We start from the raw sequence: 16,391 nt of genomic DNA, 5'->3' as shown, positions 1-16,391 counted from the left end.
GATTAGAGTTAGCAGCCACATAGGTAAAGCTGTCATGCTTTGGAAAAGTTGACATGGCTTTTTTGAAGGAGCCTTGCCTTACCATCGACAAAGTTTATTTGGCAGGTCAGCAAGTTATCTTGTTTATACATTGAATTTCTAGAAATCTTCATTGGAATGCCTTACAATAGCCTCAAATGAAACTAAGTAGACATGGGCTAAGAATGAGGATCTCACATGGACATCAGATCAGATCATACAAAACAGTTGAAGTAAATAGCTTTTGCAGTGAAGGGAGGATACCATTTGAAGTGTGCAGAGATCTGTGCTTGGACTTTGCTCTTGAATGTATTTGCAAATGATGTGAAGAGAAAAAGCTAAGCAATGGAGTAACAAATGATGCTGATGATGGGAGAGTTATCCAGGACAGTAAAGATGAGAGCTAGTAACAATGATGAAATGAATGGGTTTTGGTCAATGAACAACAAAATAGAGGAAGACTGTTCAGCATGGGAATGATAACACTGATACATAACGGTTATCATGTTTGTAACAAAGGTCTTTATATTGGAGTGATGCAGGGAAGACAAAATAGTGGCCGAGTATTCCTTTATCTGAAGAGATGATGAACCAGGGAGCATCACGTGAGGCTAGAAGAAGCTGTAACAAAAAAAGGGGAATCCTTAAGCGAATAGTGAAAGACTGGTGTAATCTCCTGTTGAAGGGTGTTGTAGATGCTGAGGGCTGAAGTGGAAACGAGCAGTTTACAGGAGAGAAATTTGTGGAGAGTCACCAAATGTATAGATACCCTGTTTGGCTCAGGAAGTCCTCCAGTCAAAAACATTTGAAGGCCTGGACAGTAGTAGATGGTAGTATTTGTTTGCCATATCTTACATCCTTCCCAGACATTTGGTTTTGCTTACTGTCAGAGACAGGACATTGGGCTCCCTGAAGCATTGTTCTGTCCCACTATTTCTAGGTCATCCTCTTTTTATTCTTATATTGATGGTTGCTAGGTAGGGAGAATGTCTCAGTAGATCCCAGCAGTGATCCATTGGGGATCGTGGGAAGATGGCCTCTCCCATCCTACCTGGCTGTAGAAAACACTATCCCACTTCTCCTCAGGTGGAAATGCTGATAGGCGAGATATGGATTGGCAAGGTTGAGAAGTAGTGCAAGCCTGTCCACTTTGTCAGGCGCTATTCTCACCATCACCTAACTTTGTTCCACCTGATCTGAGCAATGTTCTTGCTTCAACCTAATTTCTACCTAGCTTGTCCACTTACCCTCTTTGGATGTGCTCACGGTCACCTCAGCCTTTCCCAGGCTGTGTTTTTTCTCTTCCTTAACACTTCCCCTACTGGAATACTGAAATGATCTGAAGTTAAGCTTTGTTTTCACAACGCTGTAAGGGTGATGGATGCACCCAAGTCCATCTTCTGTGCTGGCCCAGACTTTGCTTCCTTGACCAACTTGGTCATAAATAAATAACGATGTCACTTCTCTCTAGAAATATTTCCCTCTCAATGAGACACCTGCAATTTTAGGCACCCTTTGCCCACTTTTGTCTGCCTTCTGTCTCATCGATCTCATTTTATCTTGTAAATTATGGTTTCTATTTTGTTCTCTTTCATGGTAGAAAATGCTGGATAGTCTCCCAAATCTCCTAGCAGATAGGAGGAAAAGTGCAGTAAATCACAGAAAAATGATAAAGCCAGTTAAGCCTGAAAAGTAGCATTCCGTGGTTAAATAGGGCTCTGCTAGAGATTCCGCTGCTGATAATTGTACATTTTTACACTACTCATTTTGTGATTTTTATTTGTATTATTTTTAGCATGTGTATGATGCATCTGAAGAGTTACTGCATGCTTGTTTTGGGTGGGTTTTTTTTTTGCTTTGTGTTTGTTTTTTTGTTTTGTTTTTAAGGAACCCGTATGAATCTGTCGGTTCGTGATGGGTGGCATCGAGCCTGACGCCTCACCGGGGGTGGGTTGTAGCGGTCCTACCCGTGGTGGGCGGCTTCCCGAGCCCCAGTCCCAGCGGCGCGGCACTGCCCAGCGCAGACAGAATCACTTCAGCGCCCACGCGTGGCACCCAAGGCACCGCGGCCTTCACCCGCTGGGCCGGGAGAGCGGCCGGTCCTGGCGGCGGCTGTAGGGGACGGCACACAGCGGGAGCCGCCGCGGGCGGCCCGGGCCGGCCGGCCGCACAGCACGGCTCCCGAACGCCGGACGGCCCGGGCTGCCAGGGAGTGGGAAAGCTTCGCTTCTTCCCGGGGCAGAGGCGGGCTGGGCCCGCACGAGGAGCCGCTGCCGCCTCGGCCGCCCGCCGCGGGAGGAGAGACCCCGCCGGGGCAGGGAGGGCAGGGGCCCGCCGCTGCCTGGCCGCCCGCGCCATGCCCCAGGCCGGGGGCCGCGGCAGCCAGCGCCGCTGTGGGGACGGACGATGAGGCGGACGGGCCGGGCGGGGAGCCCCGTTAAACGGTCCCTCAGCGCGGTGGGGCCGGGCGGCCGCCCCAGGTGTTCCCGCTCCCGGGGGCAGCTTGGTCAGTCGTGAAGCCGAGCAAGGGCGCGTCTCCCTGGCGCGGAGAATAAGGCGCGGTCCCGGGCCGAGGCTCACCCTGCCCGGCGGCCCCGCGTCGCACGGTGGCCTCGGCACGCAGAGAAGCCGGCTGGGCTGATGACCTCTGTCCTGGGGCCCGCGCGGTGATTGTCCCCAGCTGCCCTGTGCCTGCCCTTTCCGGCGTAACAACTGCGATGCAGTCTCTTCTTTTAACTCATATCTTGTCAAATAAAAGTAACGTCAGGCTCAAGTCTTCGGCGCATCACACCAAAACGCTTTGCGGAGCAGAAGAAGTTTGCCTGGGAGAGGGCACTGGGGGAGGACGGCGTGTCTGCATGAGCAGGGCCGTGTGGCAGCACCCTCCCTCCGCCCCGGCCTCTGGCTTCTCACAGCGCTCCCCAAGCCTTCTTCAGTTTAACTTTTTTATTTTCAAACAACGTATATTTTAACCTTTAGTTTGACCATGTGTTTATTATTTATTAAAAAGACTTTCAAAAAAGTGGCTTGAGCTTTATTTCATCTGACTTTTATGAGGTGATGGACAAGTCCAAGCTAATAATAAACTGGCTAGTGGCAAACGTTTGCCAAGTCAAACAAGCATTAATTCAGCAGAGCTTTCCAATAACGCCTTCAATGTTCTAGACCTTCAGTGTCTGCTGTTGCCTTTTTCTCAAATTCCTTTATAACAAGCACTTTATGTCACCACTCCTCTTATGATGTTATTTTTGAAAAACAGGTTACTTAGATGACAGGCAACATATAGCCTCCATTTAATTATCATTTATTAATTCATTGTAATCTTGAATTAGCTATTTTGCAGCTTTGGACTTGACAAAGGAGCATAGTGTTGTTATATTTCCTGTAGCAGTAAAAGGAGACAAGCTAGAGAAAGACTGACTTTTCCTCTCCCACAAATGCGCATTCAAGGACTAAACACGATTGTCAGAATTGTAATTCATAAGAACCAACCTACCTGGGACCCCTTGTCAGCCTGATCAGGGGATAAGCGAGGAGCAGCTGTCTCTGCCAAAGCTATTCATTCAGCTTGACAGCCCAGCAGATGAGGAGTGCTCTGAAAAAGGCGGCTGAACATGAGCAGCAGTAATTGCTTTGGTTGTGGCCACCTGTCCAGAGATGCCATTTTCTGCAACTACTTGAGAGATAAGTGTGGGATATGTGCATGAAACAGCAGGTCCCAGTGCCCTGGACTTGCTCAGTGTGCATGTGCAGGGTGCCTGCTCCCCCCTGAGTGGTATGACCAGTCAAGTCACAGCAGGGCTCTGCACATCCCGTTCTTGCTACTGGAAGAAGGTATGGGACCCATGCCTGTCAATATGCATAGAGGTAATGTATTACCGAGTATTGTATTTTGGACTGTCATCTTTGCAGAGGACTATGAAGATATGAAGAAAAGGGCATCCTTCAGCACAGAGTTTTTCTAGTGTGAAGTTAGCTAACAAATATGTGCTAAGCTATGACACGTGGGTTTTGGAAGAACACATTTACATGATGCAGTTTATGGTGCATATGCACGATCATATTACTATAGTGTGAAAGCTTTTGCTGTCTTACATTTTTTTTAATATATGTATGTGATTATGTAACAGTAATTTATATATTATAATGTAATAAGATATATATAATTAGCTCATATGTATTCATAGCTAGATCGATAACAGCAAACCAACAGCATTAATCATTCCTTGCTCATTTGTCATGTTACAGAACAAAAGAATTGCAGTGAAATAATTTTAACTGCTACCTGTTTCCTTGTCTATGTACACTTCTAGGGTTTTTTTTAATTATTATGATTTTGCTAATTTGCTTATCTTAATGGCATTCCATGGCACCGAATTATCTACATTACAGTGTGTAAATCTATTTCTTGCTTCAGTAATTGCCTTTTTATATAATTATTATCCACCACCTTTAAGATAGGAACAAGGAACTGCGTGATTGTTGTGGATGTGAATGGGTATATACTGAAAAGTGAAATGAGAACCAAAAAAGGCTTTGAAGTTGTAAAGATGATGGCAACACAAGATTAGCAAGAAAGGAACATGACTGTTGTGAAGGCACATCTGATGAAAATTTTATGTTGTTGTTTAGGTTAGAGACTGAACATGTTAGACTAATGTACCTGAAAACCTTAACATATCTCACTGATGAAAAGCAGAGTCCACTCATTGTTTCTGCCAATTCCTATGTTTGTTAAGGCATACAATATTTAAAATGAGTTGTTCCATGAACAGAAAGATTAACAAAGTCTGGTTTCTTGTGGATTTATTTTCTGTGCCCTTCCACCATAACCGGTATTCACCTAGTGCATCCTATGGGAGCACACTTCTTCCCATTAAATATTTCTAGTTCTGCCTTATGTTCCCTAAATTCTCACCCAATACCTTCTCCCCCTCTCTAGCTCAGCAAGAAGTAGCACATGCTCTGCCTTTTTCTGAAGCACATAGGTGCCAGTTGATTATTTGCTAGAGCTGTGCTGGTTGCCAGACCAATTTTCAGGAGCTGGCAGGCTTGCTGGCCTCCCACCAGGTAATGGCGACCTGGTGCTTCACTTTTTCCCGACTGAAGTGGTCCTGCTTTAGTTGCTCTTGCCAGGCACTGATTTTCAAAAATCGTATAGGAACTTGACATCTCCGAGTGTCGTTACTCTAGGCCACCACACAATGTGGTGTTACAAGCCTCATTTCTTTAGAATCCCAGGATAAAGTGCAAATTTTCACATGTGCATATATAAGGTTCCCCTTTAACTTCAGTGTGAGATCTTGGGTTTTAACCATTAGTATTAAAGCACAGTAATGGCAAGTAGATCATTGAAAGTGTGACAGCTCTATGTATGTACCTGAGCAGTTGGGCTACCTCTGATGTTGTGCTATGTGTCTGTGTACATGTAAACTCTGTGTACAGCTATTGTGTACATACAATAATTAAATATGCATGTAAAGACTAGACAAAAGTGATGTCAAATGCATTAAGGGGCCTGCCTTCACCGTTTTTTCCCCAGGAGTATTTCTGTTGTCATAAACTTAAATGCTACAAATAATCTTATCAATACGTATTTTTCAACTTTCTTAAAATTATTTTTCTACCATCGTAACAGTTTCCCCTCTGAGATTTTCCCATGTTGGGGAAAGAGATGGTTTTCAGCTATGACCATATTCAGTTAAGGCTTTGCTCTAACTAAAAGAACCAGCCAGAGATAGTAACTAGGGACCTAACAAACTCAGGACAAAGCAATAGACCAGCATAACTAAAACAGAGCAGTTATGCTGTAATAGCTGTGGCAGTGTAAGTGCTTCTTATGGCCATTCTGTTCTAGAGTAAAGTTACTTTATCTTGGAAAAATCGCTGCATTTGCTTTTTTGGAATACCAGTCTAGAAGCAAGTGCTCACCCACATGTTCCTTTCCCACCTGGCAACAGTGGAATTACTAGCTGACTGTAACCTCATCTGTTGTTTTGGCCTAGCAGACAAGTATCCACCAAATTTTAGTTCAGCAGGAGCCATGCAGTCTACCAAAGACTGTCTCCTTACCTAGATGAAAGCTAAAACCAGTAAGGTAAAGAGTTCACTTTCAAAAGCCCCTATATAGTTCAATATAACTATATATGGAAAAAACGTTCTTATTCAGTCTGGTTATGTTGGCAAAGATGTGAAGCCTTAGGAGACAAAGCACTTCATTTTGAGAAATCTCTCATGTTCATGCCCACCTATTTTATTGACAGCCCACCGTGCCAGAAAAAGGAAATTATCAAGTGGGTTAAGGGACGTGACATTAGATTTACTGTGTGTTAGTGGTTTACATCATGTTTAAGTAATATTGTATGACATGCTCTTCTGTAACCAGGCACTTAATGAATTTGTGCAGGAGTTAACGACAGTTAAAAACGACCCAGTAGAAGAACAGCATATCAAGCATATCCGTTATTATAAATCAAATTAAGGCATTTTTATGAGACATTTTGCATGTAATGAGAAGGAAAAAATGCAGCCATTTCACTGAATAAGAATATTGTGCTCTTTGCTTATGAACAGAAAACTAAATTGGAGTAGACATAATCACAGGAGTACTGTTTAGAAATGCATTGAAATGGGACAGGGTCACTATATGACCGGTCTCAATGGATTTGATGGATGTGAGGTATTTTTGAAAAGGTGCCATGTGCTTAGGAGCCTAGCATCAGCCTTATCTGCTGGAAGAATGTCAGCCAAACTCATATTTTAAAGGGGAAGGAACTGCTTGAAAAATGGGTGGTAAAAGCATAACTCTTTGAAAGATTTTTGCAGAATAATGGACTATAATTATGTTTTCAAAATAGATTTTAGCCAGATGCATACTCTGCATTTTATTGTGCATGAGTTCAAAGGTAGTTGAAGTTAGAACTACCTCCCTTTTTTGTGTGTACCTGCACAAGAAAGATGTATTCACCCACCACATGATTCTGTTGACCCTGCAGAGATTTTTATCAGAGGCAACATACCATGTCACACACAGCCCTCAATATGTCACTGCCTCAGCACAGAGGCTCTGGCCCTCTGCAGACTTGACCTAGTCCATCACAAACAGAAATGTTTGCCCGCTTCACTTCTGGCCTCTGAAGATGTTTCTAAGCCAGAGAGCCACAGCATAAATACTGTGTCTTGAAAAGCCTCAGGTATCCATTGCTGTAGTTTGATACAGTGCATACAAAAGCTGCTTCACCTGTAAGTCATGATGAGCCACAACCAGGTGTGTTTGAGTGGTTTGAAATCTAAACGAGTCCCATTTCTACTCACCTTGAAGAACCAGGATCTTTCTAGAGGGACTCCTAGGAGCCAGGAAGGGCTCTTAACTGGGTAGCATTGGCTGGGAATAAACACACATAAGAGTCGAGGGCAGCTGAAAATAGCCCAGTGTTCTTAAAATGTGAGAAAAAAAAATTATTTATTCTAGAAATTGCCTTTGTAGCCAGTATTTTTAGACTGATGTGTTCAGAAGTTATGTCTAAAATTATATTTTTAGATAACTGATACAACTCACAAATAGCAATCTTTGTTTACGTGTCATGTTTTATCAATTTCAGTAGTTAAAACTACTTTAGTTGAAACACTGTTGCAGGTAGTACAGAGGCTAAGACCAATGTAATATAATTCAAAGCTTTAGCATGTCTGAACATACTGCTGTCAGCAAGAAGGTGACAGCAGTTTGATGTTGACTCTGTGAAATGCTATCAGGCACTAAGCATGCAAGTTTCTATCTGAATGCATTTTTTTAACATGGATTTTTATTTTGTTTTTTAAGGTTTATTAGTTTGACCTGGGAGACAATAAGGCAGATGACTGACTGCTTGCATGGAAACATTCAGTTAAAGAGAATAATGAAACTTACACCATAAAACACCCTAAATATTTTCTTCCAGGCATTACCATCTCAAGCTGGTGGCTTTCATTTGGAACTAAAGCAAAAGGAAAGCAGTTTAAATGTTCTGCCGAAAGAAAGAGGACGTATTAATAACCAGATCAAGATTGTAGATGATAATTATTTTTTTCAATCTCAACAAATGCATTTTTTCCATGAGCTCTTCCCCTGCCCCCCGCAATTTGACAGACCACTTAGATTTTTGTAAACGGATCTTTCCACTGATCATAAAAATCCTCCTCTTTGCTTCCGGAGGGCAACGTATTTGTTTCCAGACCTTTTCTCCTAGATTTTCAGTCGCTTTCTACTTCTCAGTAGGAACTGATCAATATTTCACACTAGACTGTGAACATTAGGACAGCACGGGTAGAACAGAGTGGGAATGGCCACTCCGAGGCAGATTTCTGATCCTCCAGAGGCTGTAATGTTCAGCCAAGCAATGGTTTCCCTACTCACTGACCACCATCTACCTGAATCGATAACTTCTGTACTTGAGAGCTTGTATGAACAGCTGTGCTGGATCAGACAGAACCTGATAACCTATGACTTGAGTAGTGTAAGAACCTGTTAAGCACTCTGCCAGACTCTGCAGGGTCTTCTGGAACAGAAGTGGTATTTTTGTATTTTGTTGTCCCTACAGATATTTTTAAATGAAATTTCCCCATCATTTTTGAACAAATGCAAATTTCCGTTAATCACAATATTGCATGGCAGGGAGTTGCACAGCTCGCTACACATTACTTGAATCAGTACTTCCTCATGATTTTTTTTAAATTGTGACCTCCTACTAACACTAAAGGTCAATATGTGTTGTATGGGAAGAAAGAGTGAGCTATCAGCCTCTGCTCACTGCTTCCGTGTCACTCATAAGACTTGTGTGTTCCTGCTGTATGTATTGTTATGTAAAATTCTCCCCATTCTCCCTCACCCAACATGTCTTTTCTCAGCTGAGGAGCCCTACCTAGCCTGCAAGGTGCTCACACAGCAGAAATTCTTCCAATATACTTTGACTGTCCTTATTGCTGTTCTCTGTTCCTTTTCCAATTCTGTCAGGTCTTTTTTTAGATGAGTGGTATACTACAGAAAGTAGATGAGACATGCACATGGTCCTGAATATCTGGAAAAATATGGACTTGTATAATGGCTTAATCATTCTTCATGTATTATTGGCTTTTTTTGACTGCTAATGAGTAAGGAAGTGAAGGTTCTTTGAAAGTATCTGCTGTAATACCAAGGTCTCACTCCTGAATCCTAGTTAGTCTATACTAGACTGAGATCTGGGCAGGTTGCTTAACCCAGTGAAGAGTGACTAGAGGTAAAAGGTGGTTTCAATTTCCTTCTTGATTAGCTTTTTTCTTCCTTGTGCAAAAAGAAAATTTGCTCTGACACCATTTTTTTGATGAAGTTATTTGTTACTCTGTGTTTCCTCAAATGTAGATTTTTTTCACTTTATAAGCCTATATATATGTCCCATCTGCTCTACTGCTCTCCATTATTTTCGCAAGATTGTGGCAAAAAGGAGAGGTGCCTGAGGACTGGAGGAAAGCCAGTGTCACTCCAGTCTTCAAAAAAGGCAAGAAGGAAGATCCAGCAAACTACAGACCAGTCAGCCTCCCCTCCATCCCTGGAAAAATGATGGAGCGGCTCATTCTGGAGGTCATCTCTAAGCACATGGAAGAGAAGAAGGTTATCGGGAGTAGTCAGCATGGATTTACCAAGGGGAAATCATGCTTGACTAACCTGATAGCATTCTATGATATCATGACTGAATGGGTAGATGCAGGGAGACCAGTGGATGTAGTCTACCTTGACCTTAGCAAGGCGTTTGACACAGTTTCCCATGACATCCTCGTGAGCAAACTCAGGAAGTGTGAGGTAGAAGAACAGACAGTGAGATGGATTAAGAACTAGCTACACAATAGAGCCCAAAGAGTGGTAATCAATGGTGCCAAGTCCAGCTGGAGACCTGTAACTAGTGGAGTCCCCCAAGGATCAGTGCTGGGTCCAGTGCTGTTCAACATCTTCATCAACGACCTTGATGAAGGGACAGAGTGTCTTCTCATCAAGTTTGCTGATGTTACGAAGCTGGGAGGTTTGGCTGATACACCTGAAGGCTGTGCGGCCATTCAGCGTGATTTGGACAGACTGGAGAGCTGGGCAAAGAGGAACCTAATGAGGTTCAACAAGAATAAGTGCAGAGTCCTGCACCTGGGAAGGAGTAATAAAATGCACCAGTACAGGTTAGGAGGCAATCTGCTAGAGAGCAGCTCCGTGGAGAAGGACCTTGGTGTCCTGGTGGACAACAAGTTATCCATGGGACAGCAATGTGCCCTTGTGGCCAAGAAGGCCAAAGGGATCCTGGGGTGCATTAAGAAGAGTGTGTCCAGCAGATCGAGGTAGGTCCTCCTCCCCCTCTACTCTACCCTGGTGAGACCTCACCTGGAGTACTGCGTTCAGTTCTGGGCTCCCCAGTTCAAGAGGGACAGAGATCTACTGGAGAGAGTCCAACAGAGGGCTATGAGGATGATTAAGGGACTGGAACACCTGCCTTATGAGGAAAGGTTGAGAGACCTGGGGCTTTTTAGTCTGGAGAAGAGAAGACTGAGAAGGGATCTGATTAATGTGTATAAATATATGAGGGCTGGGTGTCAAGAGGAAAGGTGCAACCTCTTTTCACTTGTGCCCTGCGATAGGACAAGGGGCAATGGATGCAAGCTAGAGCACAGGAAGTTCAACCTCAACATGAGGAAGAGCTTCTTTACTGTAAGGGTTACAGAGCACTGGAACAAGCTCCTCAGAGAGGCTGTGGAGTCTCCTTCTCTGGAGACTTTCAAGACCTGTCTGGATGCGTTCCTGTGTAACCTGCCCTAGATTGGTCCTGCTCTGGCAGGGGAGTTGGACTCAATGATCTCCAGAGGTCCCTTCCAACCCCTAACATTCTATGATTCTATGATCTCCTCAATATTATGATCTAAAGAATAGCTCTAGTAGATTATAGCAATTATTTCTATTCTAGAATCCCATCTCCAGCAGTGAAGAGCCCTCTCAATTATTGCTTCCAAAAGAGCTGCAAGAAACTATGCACTGGGCAGATGCTAAATAATCTGGTAAGAGAAAAAAAATCTTCCTTCTAAATACCAATAAGTAAAATACTGTTATATGCCTGTCTCCATTTAGCCAGCACCCAGGGCTAAACAATAACCACTTGTTCTATCACCCAAGACCCCTCCCCAGCTGAGAAAGGAAATTGGGAAAAGGAGGAAGACTCATGGGTTAAAATTTAACTAGATTTAATAAAATAAGAGAACCAATATTGATGCTAATACAAAAGACTCAAAATTATACTTAGCCCATAGAGTGGTGGCAAGTCAATCCAGGAATAGCAATTGTTGAGGTGAAGAAGAAAGAGGGAAGAGAGAAGAGAGCAGAGCAAAGAGCCCCCCCCTCTCCAGCAAGCTTTCCCATTTATAGTGAACCTGATGTTAATGTTATGGACTACACCTGTGGGCCAGCCTGGGTCAGCTGCCTGGCTTTCACTGCTAATGGCCCTGATCACCATACCACAGTTGGCCACAAAGTGAAACAAAACGTAACAGAAAAGTGATGCTGTAAATTTTATCCTTACAAACCCAGGACAATGCCAGATGGGAAAGGGCTTGGGTCCTTACCTGGAAGTGTTCAGAGCCAGGTTGGATGGGTCTTTGAGCAACCTGGTCTAGTGGAAGGTGTCCCTGCCCATGGCAGGGGGGTTGGAACTACATGACCTTTAAGGTCCCTTCCAACCCAAACCATTCTATCATTCTGTGATTCCTTGTATATTCAACCATGTTCCAAACCCCACTTGTCTCTTACCTACAGGGATAACCAATGTTTTGTTAAATGATTCAAAACGTTCCCCTTTCACTTATCCTCTGACTTCTTATGCAGCCTTAGCACTAAAGGGCAGATTTTTTTCCCAGAAGAAAAATTCCCTGCTTGTCGTTTTCTCCACCCACATTAGGAAGTTAACTCATCGGAAAAACTTCCAGCCTGCTTCTTGACATTATGGACATGTATGTATAGCCAAACTCTTGAACTGTGCGATTTGTTTTGCTTTGATGGTTATGTAAAGCAGTAAAATAATGAAATAGTGTATTTCTTATATGCAGATTGTTTTTCCCCCTAGCTTTTATATATATCCACACATCATTACATGTTGCAGTATTCATTATTATATTAAAGTATATGTTACTATGTACATGTTATATATGTATGTATATAATTTGAATCTTGTTAATTATTGAACTTTTTTTTAGTCCTCTTCATCTGATTGCACTAGGTTCATACAGAGTTACGTCAATTCTCACACACATGTTTAAGCAGCAGCACTGGCAACAGTACTGTATTGAACTGTACATGCAACTGTGATGAGACACGTATGCTAATAAGTCCTTCCCACCATAGGTGACCTAAGATTAGGACAGCTCTATTTATTAGCTGAGAATGGAAGTTTACATCCCAGAGCCCACTGGAAATGCTAGCCTGAGCCAAGGATCCCATCCCAGCTAAGCAGGTGGGTGCTAAAAAGGAGAATTGGATAGGAAAGCAGTAATGGTTGAGGTCTTCCACTGAAGACAGCAACATTCTTTCAAACAGAAGGCAGAGCAGTGAAGCCTCAGAAATTGAGCTTTTCATTACTACATGCTGTTTTCAGTCCAGCAGATGAAAAACTGGAGCTAACTGAGCAGTTGGAAGCAAGAACTGTTTTCCAGAAAAAACCTGCCTTGAAAAGTGCTTTGTGTGCGTGTTGGAGTTGGGGAGGCAGCCACGTGATTTTGCAGTTCGATTCTGATTGTGCTCTGACAGGCTTGTATCTTCAAGTTCTTGAGTTGGGGCAGTGGCTGAGAACAGGCACTGTTTAATAAATTTGATTAGGCTTTTGTGAAGCAGTTTAAACATACAAAAGTAGCAGATAGATTCTGTGCATAATAGTATTGAGATTATTGTGCCAACGCATGTTTTGCAAATACTCCAAAAGTTGTGTAACTTCTTGGCATTTTTGAACATTGTTTCTGATACCAACATCCCATCCTGATCAGAAGGTAATCAGGAGTAAACATGATTGCAGACACATGGCTGAGACACTTCTGCCATAGCAGAGACACTTATACCTTAGCACAGATGTCAGAAAGCATAGTTAAATCCCTTTCCCAAATTGCAGTAAGTCACAAGACATCTTTCATGGGACTAGTAGATAATTTCCCATGTACCCAGAATGGTGCACCCTCAACGCCTAGGCCTGCATCTCAGTGTAACTCTCTTGCAGCTAGACAGCATCCTAACGTCTTCAAGATATCCTCAGGACAGGTGCCTTCTGCACTTTCCCTCCTTACATTGTTTTCCTTCTGTACTCACACTCTGTGTAACTTTCACAGTTTCCCTTTACAAATCTACCTTGATGCACATTTTCTCCCTGCCTCTGATGAGAAAGTGCAGCCAAGGAGGACACGTGCTGGTGTGCAAAGGGAGGAGATGGTTCTCCATTGCGTTGTTCCCTTGGTGCTGTGGCAGAAGGGTGATGACATGGCCTGATCTGAGAAGGCATCAGGCTGCAATCTCTTTTGCTTCTCCAGCTCTGGAGCTCCTGTACATCCTATATGACATCCTGCCTGACTCTGTATTAAAGGCTGCCAGAATGCTCATTCTGTGCATGCGGTTGCTCAACATCTTCTGTAAGAATCAGAAAGTGTGCAGGTCTCCTCCCTTGGCTAGAAACACCAAGAACTGGTAGTGCCTTGGGAGCTCAACGGAGGCCGGATATATGTTCCACGGAACAGGAATGGATTCTACTGGCAGGGTATGGACCCAGTGGTGTTTCTGAGGCACAAGAGCCCCATGCATGCTGGAACAAACAGATGAATGATAAAAGTTCATGCAGTCGGATTCACCAGGTCTGTGGGGAATTATTCCATACTCTCAGAAGAGATCTACCGACTTTGTTAAGCATGTAGCTGGCAGACGTTTTGTGGGCTGAAAAGAAGACCTGTGGATACTCTACTGCAACTCACATATCAGCCCTTAGGGAGATATTCCAGTGAGTTTGTAAAGGCACAACATGTTGTTCATGTACATCCCAAAGCAGAGCAAGCCAGCGGAGACCTTTTTGCTGAGGCCTAAAAAGTGCTACATGCAAAAGGTTAGGAGTAGCAGCCCCTGGGCAGTCTCCTTCCTGTAACTTCTCCAAAGAGCAGCCACACTACTGCAAAATGTCAGCTTGCCTGTAAATTCTGCCTCCAGCCTCCTTAACACAAGTACATACAAGCTCCTTCTCTCACCCCATCCTTGCTATCTTTCACCACACCCAAGTCCTAAGGACCAAGCATGGATCCCCACACAGATCCTTTCTAATTACCAAGATTATTCCTCCTCTAATGCTGAATTGCCCCTAAGCCCTGATATTGGTCATTGTCCCATATCAAATCAAATACCAAATACCGATTGCACCATGCTAACCTAAGCTAAAAGCCTCCTGAAAAATCCTGTACTTGCTCTCACCCAGCTGTGCTCATGGTGATGCTAAGCCAAGGGCCAAGAGTCAGCCTCATTCCACTGCTGAGTCAACCTGCTCAGATAAGCTAATTTTATTCTGGACTCAAATATAAATGAGAATCTCAAGAATGGTGAGGACGTGATGCTGATTTTGGAAAAGAGATGACTGTGGGGTAGGCACTCACACTGACAGGGATGTGTCTGTGCAAAAGGAGCACATTGGAGACTGGTAGGTGCGTAGCTGTCCTTACCTACAGGGTGTAAATACCAGGTGGGTGGGCATCTGAGAGGAGGAGGCCAGATGAATCACTGGCAGATATACACATTTAAAACAGTGCTGAAGTTAGAGCAGGTGAATGGTAATGCCTAATCTTCAAATATCCATGATATCAAATGATAAATGTATGTTTCCTCTGAAAATGAAGTATGATTCAAGCTTCAACTTAAACTGTATTTCGAAAGGTGACCTGGTTTTAAAGTGTTTTTAGCTTTGGTTAATTGTTTAAAGCATTTGGCACCATCAAGTGGTAAAACGGTGTACTGCTTATTCGTAGCACTCTCGATGATAAAAAAGGGGACAATCATACAGCTGTGTATTAGAAAGGTGCCTACAGAATCTTTGAACACATTTTGCTGAGGTTATTTGAAAAAGTTCCTGAGGTTTTCTCAGGAAAAGTCCGAGATTTAAATGCTTGTGTTTCCAGCAAATCTAACTTGGATCAATCATTATTTCATCTTGAATATATCATAATAATCAATGTTGGTATTTTTCAGTCTAAAGTACTGAGGTTGAGTTTATTTACAAGTGGCCAACATGGAAATAATGTTCATTTTAGGATAAAAGCTGGTAGAGATTCTTCTGCTGTTCTCCTTTCTTTGTGATGCCTTAAAAATGTTAGTTCTATAAAATGGAGGCAGAACTAGTAACCCGCATTGTTACTAGGCTTGCTTAACTTTTCTTCCCTGGCCATTGAATGGGCTTGAATGGGGCCAGCCACTGGTAAAGGCAGTCTGCAAAAGAGACAACTGTAGGCAGACAAAATAAGTAGAAACAAAATACAGAATTTAAAGCAGCACAATTAATTTGGCTGTAAAAGAATAACAACAACAAAGTCCTTTGCTAGGCTAAACCCAATTCTGCAATCTGAAGAGATTTTAAATTATGCAGTAATCATGCATCATTACAATTAGTACCAGCCTTGGTACAGATGATGACACTTATTATATGCATAACTTGATTAAAGAAATAATTGACCTACCTGTGGGGTAAAATGATTTATAATTATCCTGGTTGATTGTTACATAAATGTTTGTAATTTTGCCACTGTGTGCTTATCAAATAAGGATAAAAAGGACATTTTTGTTCTACAAAAAAAAAAAAAGAAAGAAACAAAAAAGAAACAACCTTGCTCCCATTAAAATAACATTTTTCATTACTTAAAAATTTATTTTAATGAGAAGCAGACTTTAGTGAATGAGATCACACAACTGAAGAGAAAGAAGAGACAGGCGGATGAGCTGATCTCTGAGAATGAAATGGAGATAATTTGTGCCAGGCAGGAATTAAAAGAGCAGCAAGCCAACCTGAGTAACAGTGACCAGAAAATCCTCATGTTACAGTCAAAGGTATTTTGTCCTGCTGTCACTGAATAATTCAAAGCATTTATTTGGATTGGCTCCTCATGTTTATCTGAGGAGAAATATCTGATGCAGAAAACATTTCTCGATTTTGCTGTGGATACAGGAGATGGAATTCAGCTTATCAGAAAATTATTACTGTTACAGTTTAAATTTCTTTCTTTAAATCTACTCTTCAGTCACATAAGCACAATATTTAGCAACAGATGAAGACTTAATTCTCTACTGTTTGTTTGAAATCAGTGTTAACTGAGTCTAGGATTCCGATAAT

This window comes from Nyctibius grandis, chromosome 1 (genome assembly GCF_013368605.1).
Source record: "Nyctibius grandis isolate bNycGra1 chromosome 1, bNycGra1.pri, whole genome shotgun sequence".
Lineage (NCBI taxonomy): Eukaryota > Metazoa > Chordata > Aves > Nyctibiiformes > Nyctibiidae > Nyctibius > Nyctibius grandis.
The sequence above is the reverse complement of the archived record's forward strand: the minus strand, read 5'-3'. Positions refer to the sequence as shown.